The sequence below is a fragment of the Lonchura striata genome, chromosome 3 (assembly GCF_050655825.1).
Source record: "Lonchura striata isolate lonStrDom1 chromosome 3, ASM5065582v1, whole genome shotgun sequence".
Taxonomy (NCBI): domain Eukaryota; kingdom Metazoa; phylum Chordata; class Aves; order Passeriformes; family Estrildidae; genus Lonchura; species Lonchura striata.
This window is the reverse complement of record NC_140705.1, coordinates 107,635,016-107,654,824: the sequence shown is the minus strand read 5'-3', so window position 1 is coordinate 107,654,824 and position 19,809 is coordinate 107,635,016. Positions and strand designations below refer to the sequence as shown.

General features: G+C 39.8%; 1 protein-coding gene across 4 annotated transcripts in view; it reads right to left on the bottom strand.

Moving 5' to 3' along the window:
* Positions 1-19,509, bottom strand: part of TTC7A (tetratricopeptide repeat domain 7A) — a 199,630-nt gene extending 180,121 nt beyond the window's left edge. Inside the window, exons 1-5 of one of the 4 annotated variants that reach the window (XM_085577185.1) lie at positions 14,643-19,509; positions 13,959-14,098; positions 12,982-13,087; positions 10,812-10,915; positions 9,649-9,827 (exon numbers count right to left, since the gene is read on the bottom strand). The gene's annotated coding sequence lies outside the window, so the exon portion shown is untranslated. Of the gene's footprint in view, positions 1-9,648; positions 9,828-10,811; positions 10,923-12,981; positions 13,088-13,958; positions 14,550-14,642 lie in introns of those variants that run through there. The other 3 variants (XM_085577184.1, XM_085577187.1, XM_085577186.1) reach the window with 3 other exon arrangements.
* Positions 19,510-19,809: the final 300 nt, after the last annotated feature.

Genomic DNA, 19,809 nt, shown 5'->3' with positions numbered 1-19,809 from the left:
ACTCAGCCTCCTAAAACAAATACACATATGTAATTAAGTACAATTAAAGATAAGTGTTTTAAGAGTTGTCTAGGGAGCTTTCTCACTTACTAAGTAGAAAAGTGTAAAACTGCTGAGAGCATTAGTAAATCAGACTTCATTTTTTTTCAGATATAACTGATTTGTCTGCTAGTTGTGGCTCAGATAATACCCCTAAATGTGCTGGCACAGGCCGTATATCAATACAATATTTGCTCTTTCATATATATAAAATATAGAAAATAGGGCCTTTACAACAGTAGTACTCATCTATAAAGCAGTTCTAGCTTCCATAGAACAGTTCAATCTCCATTTCACAGATAAATAACAAAACAGAAGGGCTGTTTGTTTTGCTGAAGATCATTCACATCCCTGGCAGAACCAGAAGATAAGGAGAATGCTGTTATGTGTGATTTTCACATCTTAGTCCATGATCTCAAGGGATAAAGATTAGCATTCCCCACTGGATCGAACACATCTAGTCTTGCATTACTGTCTACTGTGTGCTCAGTTTAAATTGTTTGGATTATCTGCTTTTACCTCACAAAATATTGCAGAATCTAGCAACTAAAGAAGATACACAAACTTGTTATTGAAGTACTCTTAAAATGACTGGTTTTTTTTTAGTAATTTAGAACAAAGTCTATACAGAAAAGAGAAAGATTAAAACAGCTTGACTAGTGCTAGTCAGACTTCTGTTAATGACAGAACTGACTCCCTAGAAGCCCCCATCAAGAGTTTTTCCTGCACAGTCACACAAGCTTTGAGACCTTTTTTGGTTTCTTCATTAATCACTTATGACCTCAAAATGTCTTAGATTCATTAGGGAATGGTTACAGACCCACAAAATCCAGTTTTGTCTAAAGTATTTTTTAATCCTGCAATTCACAGGTGAAAGAATAGTAATTCAAGGGGTAATGTCATAATCGACAGAGCCACTAGATAGCGTATGGACACTGCACATCAGTTCCCTGCAGTATGGAAGTGATTCAACAGTCTGCATTTCCCTAAAGCATCACCACTACTCTGACTACAGGCACAGCTTGCTGCTCTCTCTTACAGCACCACATTGACTGCATTTTTATTGGTTTATAGCCATCATAAAAGTTGACTACAGATGGGACTGGTTACTGGTAATTAATTTTCATTATTTATGGAATCCAATTCAATTTGAAGTGATAGTAAAGGAAATCTCATTGTAATTTTGTCAGTAAAAATAATTGTGTATCAGGAAGGCTTTCTATTAGAAGCATCAAGATTGGTCTGATTCTTCATCTCTAGTTGACCTGTGAGAGGGGCCCTGATGTATCTACAGTGGTCTCAACCAACATTAAAGAATATTGGAGGGTTTTAGTAGCTCCTGAAGTCTTACTGCTTTTCCATTAGATATGAGAGCTTCTATCACTGTTCTTACAAGGCAGAGGTCCAGTATGGTTTGATTAGCCATTTCTGCTGAAGTTTATTGCCTTTTTTCATCTTCTTCCCCATTACATGTAGGTTTCACTGTCTGTCCATTGCAACATGAAATCACTGCTTAATGGGATAAGCTTTTATTAAACTAGATTTTTATTAAACTTTTATTAAACTTGTGTTCTAAACACAAATTAGCATTAGCACAGATCCTCTGTCCACATTGACTGAGATTCATTACAAGAGAAGTTACTAATAGCTTACAGAAAGTGTCTCTGAAGTTATACTTTTCTTCCTATTCTGTCTAATAAATTCTGAAGAGCAGCCTAAATCTTAAGACCTAATACACACCATAATTGTCACAATCTTCCTCAGCAGCACTGCAGCTTTGCACATAAGTAGAGGGCAGTGTAACATACAACTCCAAGTCTGCTGCCACATAGGACATTTTACAAGAAATCAGCACTGCAGGGAACACAGTGTCATCTTCTGCCATCTGACCCAAGTGACCGACAGCACTGGATTTCAAGAAGGCAGATGTCAATAAACTCAGAGAATGGGTAGAGAAGATATAAGAGGCAAATCTAAAGGAAAAACAGATTATGGACAGCTTCAATTCATTCAAGAAATGCTAGTAAGAAACCAAGTGCAACTATGACGTTTTAGAGGAAAGTAAGGAAATCAAGCAGAAGTCAGCTAATTCACAACCTTTTAACAGACCTCAGTTGTAAGAGAGATATCTTTAAAATAGTACAGCTGGTTGAGGACCCAGCACAATAATCCATTCATGGGAAGGTGTAGAAGGGGTGTAAACAGTTACTAAAGATAAAATGGACTAGATACAACCAGGAAAACTTATCAAAAGTAAAATAAATTTTACAGTTAAGAAGAGAAAAACAAAGGGAAATTTGGACCAGTACTCTATGACAGGTAAGTGCAGAGGATGTTAAGGAAGTGGAATAGTTTAATGCCCTTTTCTTCTCCCTTTTCCATCAATCTTACTTAAAAGATCAAAAGCAACTAGAGAGTGCAATTACTTAGGGGGCAAAATTTCAGCCTAAAATACGCAAAACTTGCATTAGAGAATAACATATCACATTTCATGTCTTCCAGTTCCCTAAGCAATTTCAGTCTAGGAGTCTTAAAGGGAAGTTAAAGTACTAGCTAGAGATGTCACAGCTTGAATTTATTTTATATAATTTTTTGCAAGGCCTTTAGTATTTCCTATAATATCCTCATGGACACACTAGTGAATGGTGTTCTGTATGAAACTGCTGTGGGGAGGGCCAGGAGGTCAAGTCTAGTTGGATAATTGTATGCACAGACTAATTCCGTCCTAATATCAAAATGTGTATGTTTGTAAGGAATCCTGTGGACCTTGGTCCTGTATAAGGTTTTATGTTTCCAGTGAAGGCATAGAAGTTTGAAGTATGAATATGAATCTCGCAGATGGAACAAGGAAGATGTTATAGATAGTACAAAAATCAGAATCTAAAATGTTCTTGATATGACTTAGATCATCTAAAATGGATGGAATACAATAGTGCAAAATGCTTACACAGAAATACTCATCTGTTCTTGCAAAACTGTCTAGGTTCACAAGGGAAAATACCAGGGACTATGTTGGAACAACCTGAGCATGAAGGGCAAAGCCCTCACATCCAAATGTTTAAAGACTACTGAAATAGCCCATGTGGGCTGATTCCCGTAGGAAAATATTCACCTGGAAGACCACAACCTGTTTAGTGCACTGTACTTCAAGTAAGAGATGAAACAGTCAGCAGGGGAAATCAGCAGAAATTGATAGGGGTCCAGAAAACATGAGGGAAGATTGCAAGAAATGTGGCTTTTTTCTCTGAAGTAACAACAGAGGAAGAAGGTTAATACTCTTCAACTAAAAAGCTGTTGCAAAGAATAAGGAACTAACATGTTCCTGATGGAAATATCAGGAAGAACAAGCCATTAAGAAGCACAAACTAAACAGCTTGGGAGATTTAGGTTAGATATTGGACAAAACTTCTGTATCAAGGATAAGATACTGCAGCTTGGGGTGACATGATTGCAACTTGGTTGTGGGATAGAAAGGTGGAGTTAATAACTTTCCCAGGCTTCTTCCAGTGAAAGCCTATCTTTGAGAGAGTCAATGACTCTCAATATCTGTGTAGACTTGATTTTGGAGGAGAAATCCCTTATGATGGGATCCAGAGCTAAGAGTTGATCACAGGACCTGAACAGAGGGAGCCTGTGCTCAGCTTCAGGTCTCAGAGAAATCTTCCCCAAGATCACACAGACTCTCTCTCTGCTGTAAGGCCTTCCTCTTTATCATCTCTGCAGACTATCATGGAGCCAGCCATACTCCAGTTTTGAACTAATCCATCTAGATAACAGTTTTGCATCTCTTCTTCTTACTGTCATAACTCATTTTGCTTCTTGAAAAGTTTCTCCTGTAAACTTACTCAGTACTTCTGCCTTCCAGTCAGGCCATTTTTCAGTCGCAGAAGACAATCCTGCTGCACTCATTTCCTGTGCTGTATGGCAGAGCATTCTGCAACCAGCAGCCTCCTCCCCAGTCCTGTCAGGGTATGATCACTGTCACCAGCATTTAGGTGCAAAACCCTTCCTCGCTTCTACTGAGCACATTCAAAATGTGACTGTCAAGAGCCAGAAGTGAACACTTTGACTACAGGAAATACTTCATTTGGGAGCTCCAGAGCACAGAGAGAAAAACCAGAAACCCCCAAACAAAACAGTAAAGATTGTTAAGTCTTTAAAATGTCAAAGTAAATTCCTAGACCTATTTTTGACACACAGTCAACTATTTTTGTTGACACTAAGAATATAGTGTAAGAACATCTATACGGAGTTATACCAAGGTCCATCTAGCCCAAGAGCCTTGCTTCAAAATAGTGGTTGATAATAGATGCTGATGGAATAATACATAGAGAAAGAATGATGTTATATTTATCCCAAATACATACAAGGCTCCAGCAATTTGTAGATCGGGGACTTGGCTTCAACAACAGTGAAATCAGTTGAGGTCCAGAGCTCAGAACAATCAAGGCTTAAATGTCAAAGTCTGGGAACATTATTAACCAAACCAAGGTCTCACAGAACATGTTCCATATCCCACTGTCAATGGTACATGCTGGGCAGACCTTAGTGTTCACATTGCTCTGCTATAACTTTCAGTGCAAGCTAAGGGAATCATCCAGGGAGACCACATCAGTGCAGTGGTATGGCAGAACTGTACTGTTTGCAGATGTCACATTCTTCTTAACGTGAGGGATGCTGAAAATAGTCTAATGAATGTTTGCCTGTGGTTTTGGTCATACTTCAAGAACCATATTTAAAAATTTCCCAATTATGAGAAAGTTCTAAGCACATATTTTGCAATGAATCCTCTTTAAGAATAGAATACTATGCCTCAGAACCTACTTTGTCATAAAACCACAAATAAGCCCCAAAACACTTAGGCTAAAAAATAATACTGGCTTAAGTCTCATCATGTGTGGCTTGCAGCCATATTGGTACAAATTACTGCAGGTATGAATTTTTTGACCCAGTAAAAACCACTGAGATGAGTAGACTGAACTTGGAATTCTGTTCCCTTTGAAAAAGGCCTCCAGGAGGTGTGCAGAAGGGACTGTAAAGCCATACTGTCAGTTTGTGTGGATTGCAGTGGGAATCAGGAAACATACACTTGAGGATTTTAGATCATGGTACTTGCAGACAGGAGCAGCTCAGATAAGCAATATGTCTGTTCAGGATACATGCAGAGTTGTTTAGAAACCTTACATTGCCACCATGAATTTATAAGCACATTGGTACTGACTAGTTGAAATAAGATTCCAACGAGCACATGGAGGCAAGAACCACTTTCAGTAACCAAATAATTCTGTCACCAGACAGCCTAAAACTATTCAAAGGCACCATTTTTAGCCAAGACCAACAGATCTGAAATATTTTTTGAATCTCTAGGCAAATTAATTTTCAGGATGTTACAAGCCAAAAAGTCTTTAGGAAAATCTCCAAGCAGATGAACTCATTTTTTAGCCATCATCTCTCTTAAACACCTTGACCAGTTTCCTTCAACTCTTCCAAAAAATCTGTCCCATAATAAGATTATTCCTGTGAAGCTGTAGATGGATAGGGCTAATTTTGGCAAAGGGAGGAATAGGAATAAAGTCAAGTTTATAATGGAAACTTAAAGACATTTGCAGCTTGCTGAATACTGTTCAGTGGGATCTATATAATACATGATCTTTCCATTGCAGCAAAAATACAAAGTGCTTTTATTGTCACTAAGGGAAAAGATCACTTCCTCCATATGAAGTCCTACCTAGGAGACAAATGACCTGTCAGGTTATGCAAGTATTTTTGCTTCCGTCCATTAAAATGTTTATAGGATCCAGATTAATTTTCCAAAATCTTGGCTTTAGGATCTTTGCAGTATATTACACCATGCTGGCAGTGCAGAATGATGACAATTTCTGACTGCAGATGTGCCTCTATCACAGATCTTATTTAAACTGCAACATGGCATTGACACACCAAACTAAATTAAATTAGCCAAGGTACTGCCATTACAGACCACAGCATGCTGCAAACCCCACTCTAAGAGCAGAGCTCAGTCAATGGCCAGCTGCTGTTGGCAGGCCACCCTCAACAGTCTTCTGGGATAATGGACCCAAGCTATCTAGTTTAATGGGAGTTCAGGTTTGTCAGAGCTCTAAATCATATGATGGTCCAGTAGTGCAGGTAGTTAAATGAAAATATTCTGTGTGGTATAAAGTCTGCCTCTAGATAGTTCCTAGGCAATAGCTTCTACAATTCAAATTTCCGAGTTTGGAAAAACATAGCACACACAGTTTTTATGGAGATCCAGAAATTTTCTAGTTTGTGTAATATTTAAGGAAAACTCCCCTTGGGGACCTTACATTGCCCTTTTCAGATTCCTGTGACAGGTAGAGGCCCTTTCTAGGTCTTTGTAAAGCTCACTTAATAAAAGTCTCTGTAGGGAGTGGGAAAGGGTTATATAGGCTGCAGGCCAGACAGCACATTTCCACCCAGTGTGCAATTGAGCCACAGAATATACACTACAGAAATACACACAACATGTGTGTAAATGAAATACACACAGCTCTCAAAGATACTTTAGGTTCTCTAATCCCATTCCACCCCTGACCCACATCCATACCACTTATTTCTGGTGACCAACTGTCCTCCCAACACAACCACACCACTAGGCACTGTTCAGCCTGAAAGCTCTTCCTGTTGACCTTTGCAGTATTGTTTGGAAATGCAGAGGAAAACATAGATTCAGCAGGCCAAATAAAAGTCCTTCTAAAAACTGCTAAACTAGGTCATGTCTAGTAACTTGCAACTTCAGCCTGGTACTCAGAACAGCACGGAGATTTGAAAATCTGTTCTTAATCCTATATGACAGGGGTTGCTGGTCAGAAATACAACTGGGCAGCAGTAAAGAGCAAAAAGGTTGAGCAGAGGAGAGCTATAAACCCATCACACATACACAACCCCGAGATGTGCTCAAACTTAAACCATTAGATGTGCCCTCTGGTAGCATAACCTCCTGTCAAAAACATGGGTACAATATGGAACTAAGTATGTCAGTGGACAAAGTACAGCCTCAAAAGGCATTGCAAAAGGTTAAAAGAGTCAACAATATCTAGCAAGTTGACAGCCTTTGACATGGAGCTTCTTGCATTCAGGCAGTTTAGCAGCAGCTCCAACTTCAGCCTGAACTCAAACCACTGGGGATCATATAACTCCAGATGTTTTTCCTTCTCCCTCAAGAGAGGAGAAATGTACAGTTACTCCCTAAAATTTTGTGTTCAAGTGACTTTTCAGTGATACATGACCTTGGCAACACCATGACTATTCCTCTAGGCCCTTCCACACACAAACCTTCAGTTTCTGGTGACATATAGCATGGGAAAATCCAGCTCAAGCAGCTGAAGTCTGGCAAAATTATAAACAACCAGAGACATGGTCTTCTAATGGAGGCTGTTAGACAGCATTAGCTATTGGGCCACTGTCATCTTCACAGCCAGAGAGTGATTTAATCTGTCAGTTATGTGAGCGCTAGGAGTGATGAATAGCTCTTTGTATTCATTCACAACAAGTATGTAGCCAGACTGGCATACAATGTGAGGGTTCTTTTGTCTGATAGTCGACTGGATCTCTAAAGAGCTGGGAATTTGCACAAAACAGCAAAGAAGAGCCACAGAAGGTACCACCCATGTTCAGAAAGAGGGATTCCCAGGGTGGATGAGTAGTGCCCTTTCTCCATGACTTAACTTGTCCATCATTATCTACACAACCTAAGTCACATGTCAAAAAAGTAGTCCAGTTTTTCACCTCAGTTTTAGCCATCCCAGATGGTCACATTTAAAATCAGTGTGGCATAGGGGCACAAATGCAGCTTGTCCAAAATTGGCAGCAGCTGGTAAGACAGCAGCCACAGGGCTCCTCTGCAGAGCCAAGCCACTTAGCCCCTGCCAGCAGCCCAGAGTTTTTGGGTGACCACACTCCTAGAGGCACTCAGCTATGCTGTCAGCACGAGGAGCAGACCAGGGGCCCGGGGCTGCCCAAGCCAAGCTCCTTTACAGAATGACTTCTACAGACATGATTGGTGAGAGCATTTTCTGACTCCTTTCTTTTGCTGCAGCAGCACAAAAGGACAAGAACTGGGCTAACAACTCATATCATGTTTTTACCTGGTATAAATGAGAGCAGAGTATGCTCTATCACAAGCCTTTATAAATAAAGCTGGTGACAGCTCTGCCAGTTGGACATAGCAGCTCACTCTGCTGACCCAGCCACTGCTTGGGCTGGAAACTGACTGGAGCAGGACCACAGGGGGACAAAAGTGAGGTGAGCCATCTGATCAAGGTCATTTATTAGCTTGGCTTTATAATTCTTGGGAAGCCAATGGCAGCTAGTCCTAAGCCAAACTCCTGCATTGCCATAAAAAAAAAAAAAAGTTGAATGTTAAAAAAATGTTAAATTTTATCAGAATTTTACAAATTCTGGTAAAATTAAATCATTATGAAGCTTCAAAATACATTTCCATATTCCAACTAAAACTCTGAAAAGTCTCAGTTTGATACTGATTATTACATAGTACCTCACAACCCCTCCTCCCAGGAGGAGGGGTACAGGTACAGCTTCTGAGCTTCCCTCTGTTGCGGAGTCTGTCACTGGCCACACTCCAACACATCCCATTACATTTTGGTATCACCCACAAAGATTATTTCTACCATTCAGATGAATATGGCAGATTTATTTTTCTCTTATTCTTGTGATCAGTTCTTTCTTATAACCTTATCCCAGTGTGGACAAGGTACACAGACTTTGTTAGCTCAGTCAGACCATAAACAAGATAAATGACACCTTCCCACTCTTTTCACTTTCTGAGCTACCCTTAAGGGAGAGCTGATCCTGGGAGGAGACAGAGCAGGGAGGAGTGGATGACAGGGGATGATGGTATAGGATTTGGAAGGGATGTGCTGGCAGATTGATAGATTATGGCCACAGCATAAAGGCTTGACACCCCCTGTGCTGCTGGGGTGACCTGCTCCAGCAGAGCATGGTGCTACCAATAGCCATAACCAGAGAAAGTAGGGGAATCTTTCCCTCTCCTATTTCCCTGTAGGTCAGACTTAGGTTTTTGGAAAGGACCTTTCCTTAATTCTCAGTGCGCAGCTGGACCTAGGGCCCCATCAATCTCTACATGGGATTATCATGAAAGGCTTGAATGGCATTGTCCATCACTACCAGAAAGCAAACCATACCCCCAGGCACAGGACTGTCAGGGCAGGCTCCTCACTTTTACCTGGCCATTGCCAAAGGAACTGTTGAAGTGCTGGCAAGCCATGAACTATGAGTAGGCACTGAAATCCATCCCTGTGCAATGAAATGATAGGAATTAAATGCTTAGAGCTAAGTGTGCGTTTAAGTGCTCCACTGAAAGGCATAAACCTTGAGACAGTTTTCAGAGAATATGAGACAAGGGGAAGATGAAACAACATTGACCTACAGCAGTTACTTCTGCAGGCACATGAAGGGTCTATTGTCCAATGAGAGCATAGACAGCTGCACTTGGAACCACCAGGCCAGAGATAAAATTAAACCAGGGCACTACACAGGGGTAGCATCTCCCATTTAAACACAGCAAAGAAAAATAATACAGTTCCATACCTGTAAAGATGAAAGTCACTCCAGGCAGGTAATAGGTTCACTGAGCAACCATCAACCCAGATAACTGGAGAGAAGGTACCAGCTTCTCAGAGTGTTGTGTGCTCCCTCCTTTTGATAGATGAGCCCCAGAAGACATAATTTTCATAAGGTGAGATAATAAGCTGTCAGTTGTAGGAAGCCTAGAGTTAACCACACAGAAAATAAAGTCTGAAAACAAGAAACATGTCAAACTGCAAAACAGATTTTTTCTTTTAAAATAAGAGAGTGATTTGAACATGAAAGCTTTGGCTTAGAAGTAATATTCTAGCTATCAACAAAATAGGAGTAAAGGAGTACATTTTTGTGATTCCTGAGTGATTTGATATGAAACATGCTGAAATTAATTCCTGATATGGATTTGCCTATCATTCTTTGCTTTACAAGCCGCCTCACTTCACCCCCAGCTTCTCCTCTTCCTTGTAGACACCAAACTATAGGGGAAAGGGAGGAGAAAGGAAGATTGCAGGACAGGGAGGCAACCTTAAAGTCACAATATATAATACTTCTGTGTACTTTATCCCATATTTCATACACATTACTTGACTCTCAATAAGTATAGTTACTCACATGTCACTTATGCAAGTGACAGGGAAGACTTAGATGGTCATGGAATTCTGTGAGCAAAGGACATCATCTTGAACAGAAAGCATGTGAGAAAACTCCTGTAACCCATGGCCATTGCCAGGGCACCACAGGGGCTGTGGTGACAGGATGGGATGTGGGTCTGGCTCTCTGAGGCCCTGGCCAAGCTGAGCTGTGGGCAGCTGGAGCTCGGCCCTGCTGCAGCATCACTGATGTAGGTGGGCTCAGCTCAGGGAGCTGACATGGGCAGCAGGTCCTTGGCAGGTTGAGGAGAGGGCTGGGTGGGACATCAGAACCCCTATGTGCCTCATGGGCAGCCATGGCATAAATGCCAAAGATATCCCAGGCCTTTGTAAGGGCACACAAGACAGAGGCAGGTTGTGCAGATACAGCGGTTTTGGGTCAAATTCAATAATGACAACAAAGGGAGGACATAAAACTCCATTGTCCTGATTTACAAGGCAGACCAGCTCCAAGCACCTCCATTCCTATTAAGGACAGGTTTTTCATGGCCAAGAGTGCCAGCAGAAGAAAGGACCAACCTGCAGCACGAGCAGTCATCCTCCTCTGCCCCACTCGTGATGGGGAGCCTTTCTTTTCTGTTCCGCAAGATTTTGTTTCCTTTCCCAAAAGTAAACAAAGTTTCCTTTAAGGAAAAGAAAGGAAATATTGCAATTTCAATGGGGGCAAGCTTTGGTCCGTAGCCCTGCACTTGCTGGCATGCCATACCTTTTGCTAGCTTTGGCTTGGGCAGAGGTTTCTGAATTTTTATTTTTTTTTTTTCAGTATCTATGCCATTTCACATCTGTCTTTCCCTCAGTGTTCTCTCCTCCTCTTTGATTTTTCCCCTGATTTTGCAGTATCTCTGAGCTTTGTTTTGGCATCTTTTGCTCCTTTCCAGTGCACCCCATTTGCTCCCAGACCATTTTCTTGATACAGAATTTCACAGTATGAAGTCTGCTGATTTCCAGTCATCTGAAGGCTTGTTGCAATGCCCACTGGAGCCAAAGGCTGTTTTTCTTCTGCTTTTTTAGGCTTTGGATTATCTCCTTACTGAAAACACTATACCTTTGAGTATTTCAAGCTGTAGTATCAAACCCCTTAATTTCTGCATTCATTGCCTTTAGCTATAACAGCCCATGTCACCACCACAACGATAGCATTGATGGTAAACAGATCAATGTATCAATACAGAATCAATCCTGGTTTTTCCCTCTACTTTCTCCAGCCTCTCCCTTGAGGATATAAACCCAGCTGCTCCAGATAGGCCATTCTCATAGGAATGATTTTAGGCATTAATTTTCAAGTTTCTTATTAAAAAAAAAAAAAAGTTTCTTATCTATTAAAAAAAAATCCTGATGAAAACAGAAAAAAAATTATTGTGTGTTTTCCAAGACTAGACAGTAAATCTGATCTCCTGTACACACTTTCTCATTAGTTTGAGCTACATGCCTTTGAGGCCTCAATAATCAAAGTAATTAGGTCACCCAAATCTGAGACTGAAATGTGAGACCAAAATGGTACTTCTTAAAGAGTGATGGCTTACAAACAGATAGGCTAAATAAACAAAACTTAAAAATCCCGATCCTCAAGTGACAAAACACATGGGTAACAATAGTAATCTGCTGCCTCTGAAATTAAAGAATTTGCAGTAATTGTCCTCCTAATCATGCTATTACATGCAGCGTGTAAACAGCATATTTCAAAATCCCTCGCATCAAAACTAAAAGCTTCTATGCACTCTGAGTGGATATATATAAAAAAAAAACCTCTTTGAGAAATGGACAAAGATGGAGAATCTATGTAAAAAGGATTTCTACTCATACCAAATTAATTTTGATAAATTACATACCAAAGTAATTTTGACTCAGTATTTTGATAATGCAATTTTTTTTTCCTCATTTATTAACACGTTTTCAGGATTTTACCATGTTGACTTAAACATCTTCAATTCTGCAGCCTGTTTTAATGTGATCTGTATGTAACATATCCCACTGGTGATATGAACTACATGCTTCCTCTGTCCAATACACAGCTCCAGCTCCAAGAGCAGTAGCTTGTACTCTTCCATATAGTGTTTTTGCTTTGGTCCCCTGTGTCAGGCAGTGTTGTAACAGTTAAATGTAATATTGTTAATATTACACTAAAAACATCTCCTGCTCTATAGAATGTGCTAGTCCTGCAGAAGTGAAACTTTGCTGGAATATTGATCACTCAGTAGGAGGCCAAACAATCAAATATTGGCAGTCTCTGCAGAATATTTGCAGCCTTTGTTTTTAGTCCAGCAGCCTGGACAGAGTGAAATTGCATTGGCAAGCACACAAATTTGTGAAAAAATTTCAATCCCCCTTCCAGTGCAGTTCCATGGGATTCCAAACACCACAAACAACTTCTGACCTCTCAGAGCAATGACCACTCCCAAGCATGTTATTCTCCAAACTGGAAAACTATGCAAAGAAAACTAAACTAAAGAAAGCTGGTATTATTGAAAAAAAGAAAGAAAAAAAAAAACCAAAAAAAACCCAAAAAACCAATCAAAACCAACAAAACCGAAACAGACAAACAAAGCAAACCATGCATTCATTATCCAATTAAATATCTTTTCTGTAATATTTTGCTTTAAAAAAAGAGAGGAGAGGAACTGGAGGTTAAAAAACCAAAAAGCATCCTAAAGGGTTGAGGTACATATGGTTCAATGAGGGATGTACTCACAGAGGTTTCATGGAAGTTCCTCACATTATCCCTATTGGCAGCAAGCAGTTTTGCAGGGCTTCTGGGCTTGGGTCTGTGGGATGACTACAGAACACCAGAGCAATGTCTGTAGCAAGAACAGAGAAATGACCCTAGAGTACCTAGGAATGAAACTAAAGAGAATTACAAGCCGATTTTAAGGGCAAGACATCAAGAAGAAGACAGGGATGCTGAAAAAAATGGAAATAGAAAACCCCTTCAAAATTATAAAAACCTAAAAGATTCATTCAGACTTGTCTCCTCCAAAGCCAAATATTCCTACTGCCTCACTTCATTGACAATGACATTTCCATGGGGCCTGGAATCTGATCTGGCACATATAATTTACAGAAGCTTATAAAGTTTTTTTACTGTAGCAGCACACCAACAATGATATACTATGGATTTTAGATGAGTATTTTATATTTCCACAGAAGTCAATAAAGTCATGCCAGCAGAAAACTTGCTTTTACACTCACATAAAATATTTTACCTCAAAGAACAATAGAAACTCTAATCAAATTGAATCACTTCATATTGTTACAAACTGCAATTAATCTGCTCAGACTGAAAAGCCATATGAATTTTTGACTGAAAGGCATGTCATTAAGTTTCTCAGTTGTTTACATGTAATGCAATATGACAGGAATTTGTATGGAGATGAGAGAAAATGAGCTGTTTGACATTAACTGTTTGGAATCCTGGCTATGGCTGTTTGCAGACTGCAGTGGATTGGCAGGGCTGATCATATGCATAAGTGTTGGATTTCTAGGAGGATTTCTCAGACTGAGTTGTTCTTTGAGGAACATTTGGTGAAAACTCACTGTGTCTTTGAGTATTCAAGCCTAGGGAGGAAGTAAATATTGTCATCACCATTTTCTAGCAAGAGTAATAAATCTACAAAAAGGAAATACTTGATATATATTAAGAGGACAGGTAAAAAGTGATGTAATTTTTACCTCATATGTGAAGCATGGAAGTTACCTCCTCCAGTCCTTTTCCCATGGAATTTTGAGACAGATGATGGAGACCTGCAGAATGTCTGGGCAAAAATGAGCAGCTGGGCACCACAGGGACTGAGTCTTGATCACAGGAGATGCTGTGCAGAAAGATGAAGATTTGCATTAGGCAAGTACAGAAGAGTATCTGCCACCTCACTTGTACAGTGACTAGTTGGTGTTAGCTGGGATGTACAGCCAAGGTGAGTGTAGGCTTTGGTCTCTGTGCTTAGGCTAAGGCTGTAGGCAGAGTTATCTTATTTAGTAAAGTTCCTTCTGTTGTGCAAGTTTTTTTTTTTAGCACGTTAACCTAGCTAGTTAGTTAGAAAGCAAGGAGATACAGAAGTCTCTCTCCAAAAAGAATTACATTGAAAGCACAAACCTGGAAAGTTCAGAGAACAAGAAGTGATTAAAAAGAGCCAAGTATTTATTTATCTGTTTGTTTAAACTTCATGTTTGGCACCATTCAGACAGCATTCTGAACTGGGGTTGAATTAGAAACTTGAATGTCTGAGACATATTTTGGTTCAAAAATGAATGATGGTCTTGTTTGCTAATTTAGGACACCTCAAATAAATAGCATCAGGGAACAGAGGGCAGGTAATCAGCATTTGCTGCCACTTTACAATGTTTTAAACTGAGTACCTGAAATATTGAGAAGCCCATAATCATCAGGTGTTTTCAAAATCTTCTTTTAAATTTTTTTCTGCCACAGAAGAATAATTTTCCTTCAGAAATGAAGTGTCCCATCCTCTGGGAAAGTGCATTTGATGACAGGAAAAGAGGAAAATTCATTAGACTAATCAAGAAAGCAATTGGGAAACCTGACTTCATTCTAAAAAAATGAATATGTTCATGGAAAACCAGCCTCAAATAAGGCCTTCAAATCAATCAAATTTGAAAAAGGAAGAAATTACATTACTGGCATTAAAAAGACAAGTCTTGAGACACATGTCATAATTTCTTCCACTGGCAAAGAGAAGATGCTGAGCATTGGTGAGAGCAGTCACTCTTGGTGGGTCCCATCCCCCTGGAAAGTTTTGTGACTGTTTTCAAGCACAGAAGGATTTTGTGGTGTCTCTGCCAGCCCCACATCTCAGCTGCCTTTTACACAGGAGCCATACAGCCTGAATTGCTGGTGGACTGTGCCCAGTAGCTTTGCTGTGAGGCTGGACCAGCCATCAGCACACTCAGGATTTGCTCAAGACACAAACACTGCGTGCCTTCATCTGGGAGCCCTCGTGGCACAGGGGCTGAAGGGTGACATCAATGTACTTTCATTGGTTGTTTTTGGAGAACTGGATTAACTACTGGATTTTTTAATGGATCTGCTTTTATTGACACTCAGCAGCTCTTGCTCACCACCCTCAGCAAATGGACTCCAAAGCATACAGTCAATTTCCATGGAAGATGGATACCCTCATAAAGAAAAAATACAGAAATCTCAGAGGGAACCACAGAAAGAAATAAACCACAGAGCAAAAATTCTGTTCATCTGCAAACTAATTGTCCCACAATTAGGTAATTAGATCTGTACTGAAAAGGCCTCTACAAAGACAGTGCAGTAACTTTTCACCATGTCTGAGATGATAAAGAAGACAGCTTAATTAAAGCCAGTGGAAAATTATTAATAAAAGAGGCGATTTATGTGGTACTCCTGTTTCTCTAGCTTATTCTTGCTGTTCAACTGATCTGAGTTACAACAATTGGATCTGTGAGTATAAATATAGCATTTCTGGCTTTCATTCCCATTTTGAAGACTGAGTCCAGTAAGTGAGGACCAGTGAATTTATAAGGGATATTCAGGTTAGCCTGTAAGACAAATTTATGAGACTCTGAACCTCTGGCAAGCATCTGCATCTGTTCTATTTACTCAGGTAACATGAGAGAGGCCACACTACTAAAACACATCATAAATGAGTTACTAAATTAGGTCATTCAGCCCCAGCATTAAGACTGGTAGCAATTATATATTGGTTTATTTTATTAATGTGGGCAGTTACCTCTCTAATGGGACTCAGATGAGGATGTTCTTACCAGTAATGGGAAAAATAATATTTCTTAGTTCTTACTGTCTCCTCCATTCTCACTATGTATCTAGAATGACTGAAATCTAATGGCTTCAGAAAATGTAACCTCTAAAGTAGTGCTTTCTTGAAAACAAATTTTAAAAACCCCTACAAAACAAAACAAAAAATCCCCTGACAAATGAAAAACACTTGAATTGTAAAAAATACTGTGAGAAAGGTTCTCACTAAATAGTTCCTCTGGCAATCCAATTATGGAAGGAAACAGAGTACACTGAATGAAATCTATCCCATGTTAATTATGTTGCTTTTTTCCCTTAGGAAAGACTGCTTGGTATACAGCAGAATACAAACTGCTGAAAATTAAAATGTGCTGCAGAACTGAAATCTTGTTAGGTTCTGCTTAACGTTTAGCCTTTCACTTGTGAGCTGGGAAGATATGGCAGCTCATGCAGGAAACACCACCTCTCTGCCAGGCTTGGCATGACAGGAGTAACCAAACTGCTCACAGGGCACGCACATGCACTACTCATGACAAGACAAGGGAATATTTTTGGGGTACAAACATAGAGGCAGCTGCTGCAGCAATCTAAGGTACTGCTGTTGGTGTCTCCAGCCTCCTTTCTATGCTATGGAAATACAAATGAAAACACATCTCCATGAAATTCTCTATTTTGAATATAACTGAAACAAGGATTTTTGACCAAATCAAACTTCTACTGCTCATTTGTTAGTGGCACTTATCTAGCTAGATAATGAGAAGTCATCTTGCTCTTCAGTTATAAAAAGCTGCTGTAAGTACATAATATGGTTAACAAAACACATGCATAACTAAGCTTAATTTTAGAAGTTTTCAGTCTCAGTTTTTAAATGCTGTACAACATACCAGAGTCCTAGTAATACCATAGTGTGAATTATGGGCAATGCTGGCCGTGTTCCCACAACAATAAGATAAAATATCAGAGCTGCTCCTTGAATTTTGCCTTTCAGCAGAAACTATTGATATAAACAGCAATGTGTCAACTCACCCACTGCAGCCTAGGGCATTACCATTGTGATGAAGTACCAACAGACATCTTTGCCCCAGAGCATCTCTCAAGAGCAGGGTGTAGCCCAGAGCATTTGCTTTGATCCATCCCACTGCCATTTGCTTGATGCTTTTTCCCTGCAGACCAAGTTTCAGATGAGGAACTGGAGGGTTTGAAAATTTGGGCCAAAAAACACCTTTGCCTTTTCAAAGGAACTAGACTCTTTGCCCTGGTTCAAAGCATCATGAAAAGTTCAAAGGGATCATCTGACAGTGCTGGATAGAATAAATACCAGCATTTATTAGTGATATGAGTCAGCAAATAATCTCTTGCCTTGTAAAGTCAGAAAGTTTGTAGCTGTCGGGTTCCCCACAGAATTTGACATTATCTCATGAAATACATTGAATTTATGAGTGACTCCAACCTAATCATGAATTGGACACTCACACTGCTCCATCCTCAAGCATGATAGCCAATGTCCTTCTATTGCAGCTTGCAATATAGTCTATTGCAAGCTGTAGGATCTGGCTCAGAATCTAAGAATAATTCAGGCTGGAAGGGACCTCCATAGGTTATTTGGGAAAATTACTTGCTCAGAGTAAGGCCTGCTGAGGTCACGTTTGTTCAGGGCTTCATTCAGTCAATATCTGGTTATCTCCAAGGTAGCTGATGCTGTAGACTCTCCTGTCATCAATTCCAGTGCTACATCACCCTTCCAGTGAAAAAAAAATCTTAATAACAAGTGAGAATTTCCCACATTGTGTTTGGTATATCTTGTCCTGTTTTCTTCTTAGAAGTACTTGGATTCAACTTTATACAGATGCTATTTTCTCTAGCTGCTACCAAGTCTCCTGACATTCTTCATTCTCAGAAAAAAAACCTCTCCCTCCAAAACATTCAGTGAAGATGACCAGATTCATCTTTGCCCCCGTCCTCATTCATGACTTGCAGTCTTCCTTCATCCCTCTTTGGAGCCACTGCATTGCCCAGACCAGAGAATGAGTTCAGTGCTGAAACAGAGCCAGCCCTTGTCTCCTTTTAAAGAAGTCAGAGAGTCAGCAGTGCTCTACAACTAGGCAAGACTTTATGAAACAAATGCCTGTATTTGTCCTTCAGGTAGCAGGATCCAAAATTCCTCAAGCCAGAAGGCTCAGGCCAAAGTTGATTAAGCCTTCGGCAGAAGAGAACATACAGTTTTCTTGGTATTTTCTCCTCCAGGTATTTAAAAATCACTCTTTTCTCTCTTGTGATCCCTGTAAACTTTTCCTCAGCCTGTGTTTCCTAGGCAGCTCATGCATGTGGAAATAATTTCTGAAATGCCAATATTCCTTTTTTGAGTCTGCCTCAGTTCAAGACAAAAGAGCATGGCTGTATTCAATTCTGAAAGGCTATTCTACACCACATTAGACCAATACAAATACTTCCATGTTTTCTTGTCTTTCAACATAATATGAGGCTCCTATAATTTTTTCTCCTTATAAAAATATATATACAAAGGCTGGGAAAGAAAAGCAAGCCCAGCAGTATGAAAGAACTACAAAAAATCCTCATTTTCTGTGTATTGACAATCTGGTCATAGTCAGGTTTTGATATACACAACAGGGAATTTATATGTATAATAAAAATTTATCTATGGTGAATTTAGAATGATCGAATTTGTATGTCCTAAGGCAAAAAGCTAATGCAGTAATCTACTCTGAGATTGGACAGTCACGTCTAACAAGTTCAGGCCTAGTGGTGACATCAATATGTTGTGAGATAAGCAAGAACTACCCAAAGGGCTGCTACTAGTCACTGTACCACAAATTTACTTTGTATCTCTGAGCAACTAAGATTATGTTCACTTACTCTATTACATTTTATACAGTGACTTCATATTTTAAAAATAATTTTTCAAGAGCTGAAAGTAGACTTTTCCATTCTCTCATTTTTAGAACTAGCCTAACTCATATTTTGGTCCAAGAATGGTAAGACTTTTTTATTTTCTATCATGTCATTAGAAAAATATTCTAAAAAAAAGAAAGCTTTGTCATTTCTAGCAGCAAGGAATTGGTGACAGTAATCAACCAGCTTATTATTATTATTGGAAATACAGATTTTGACTATAATTAAAAGCATGCAGTACAGTCATGAGGATGCTTCCATGCAGCAAAAGTTCTGGAAAGCATTTAGGTTAGTGAATTTTCCACATGGCTCTGGGGAGGAGATATTAAGGAAACTTTACAACCTTTTGAAAGAATATTGCATGTTCTCCCTTCTCCTCAGAGTTCCAGCCTGTGAGGTTTCACAATTAAAGCCTCAACTCACCCCAAATTATAAGGGAATCACCTGCCACTCTACACTGACATCAAGAACCCATTTCACACAGAGTTTTTGGCTGGTGGCTGGATGGAGATACAAGGGTAAAGGAACATTCATACAGCATTGCAGAAATGTAGTCTGAACCTTCTCCCACTTCAGCAAAGCCCATTTATGTGCTTTGCTGAATTCTGTGAGTTCAGAATCATCAGACTGGAAAGTATGTGGAAACCCACAGGATGCAGAACATCCACTCACCAGAACTCACCACTGCAAAGCTCACAAAGGACTGGGGCTCCCAGGCTCTGTCTAGGCTCTGCCTGCTACAGTGCACCCAAGGATGCTTTGAACTTGAAAATCTCCAGCATCTGAAGTCCAGGTTTCCTTCACCTCAGCTTGGGCTGACTATAAATTCAGTCTGCTCTTGAGCAGGTCAGAGCCCTTTGGAAAGTCCCAAGA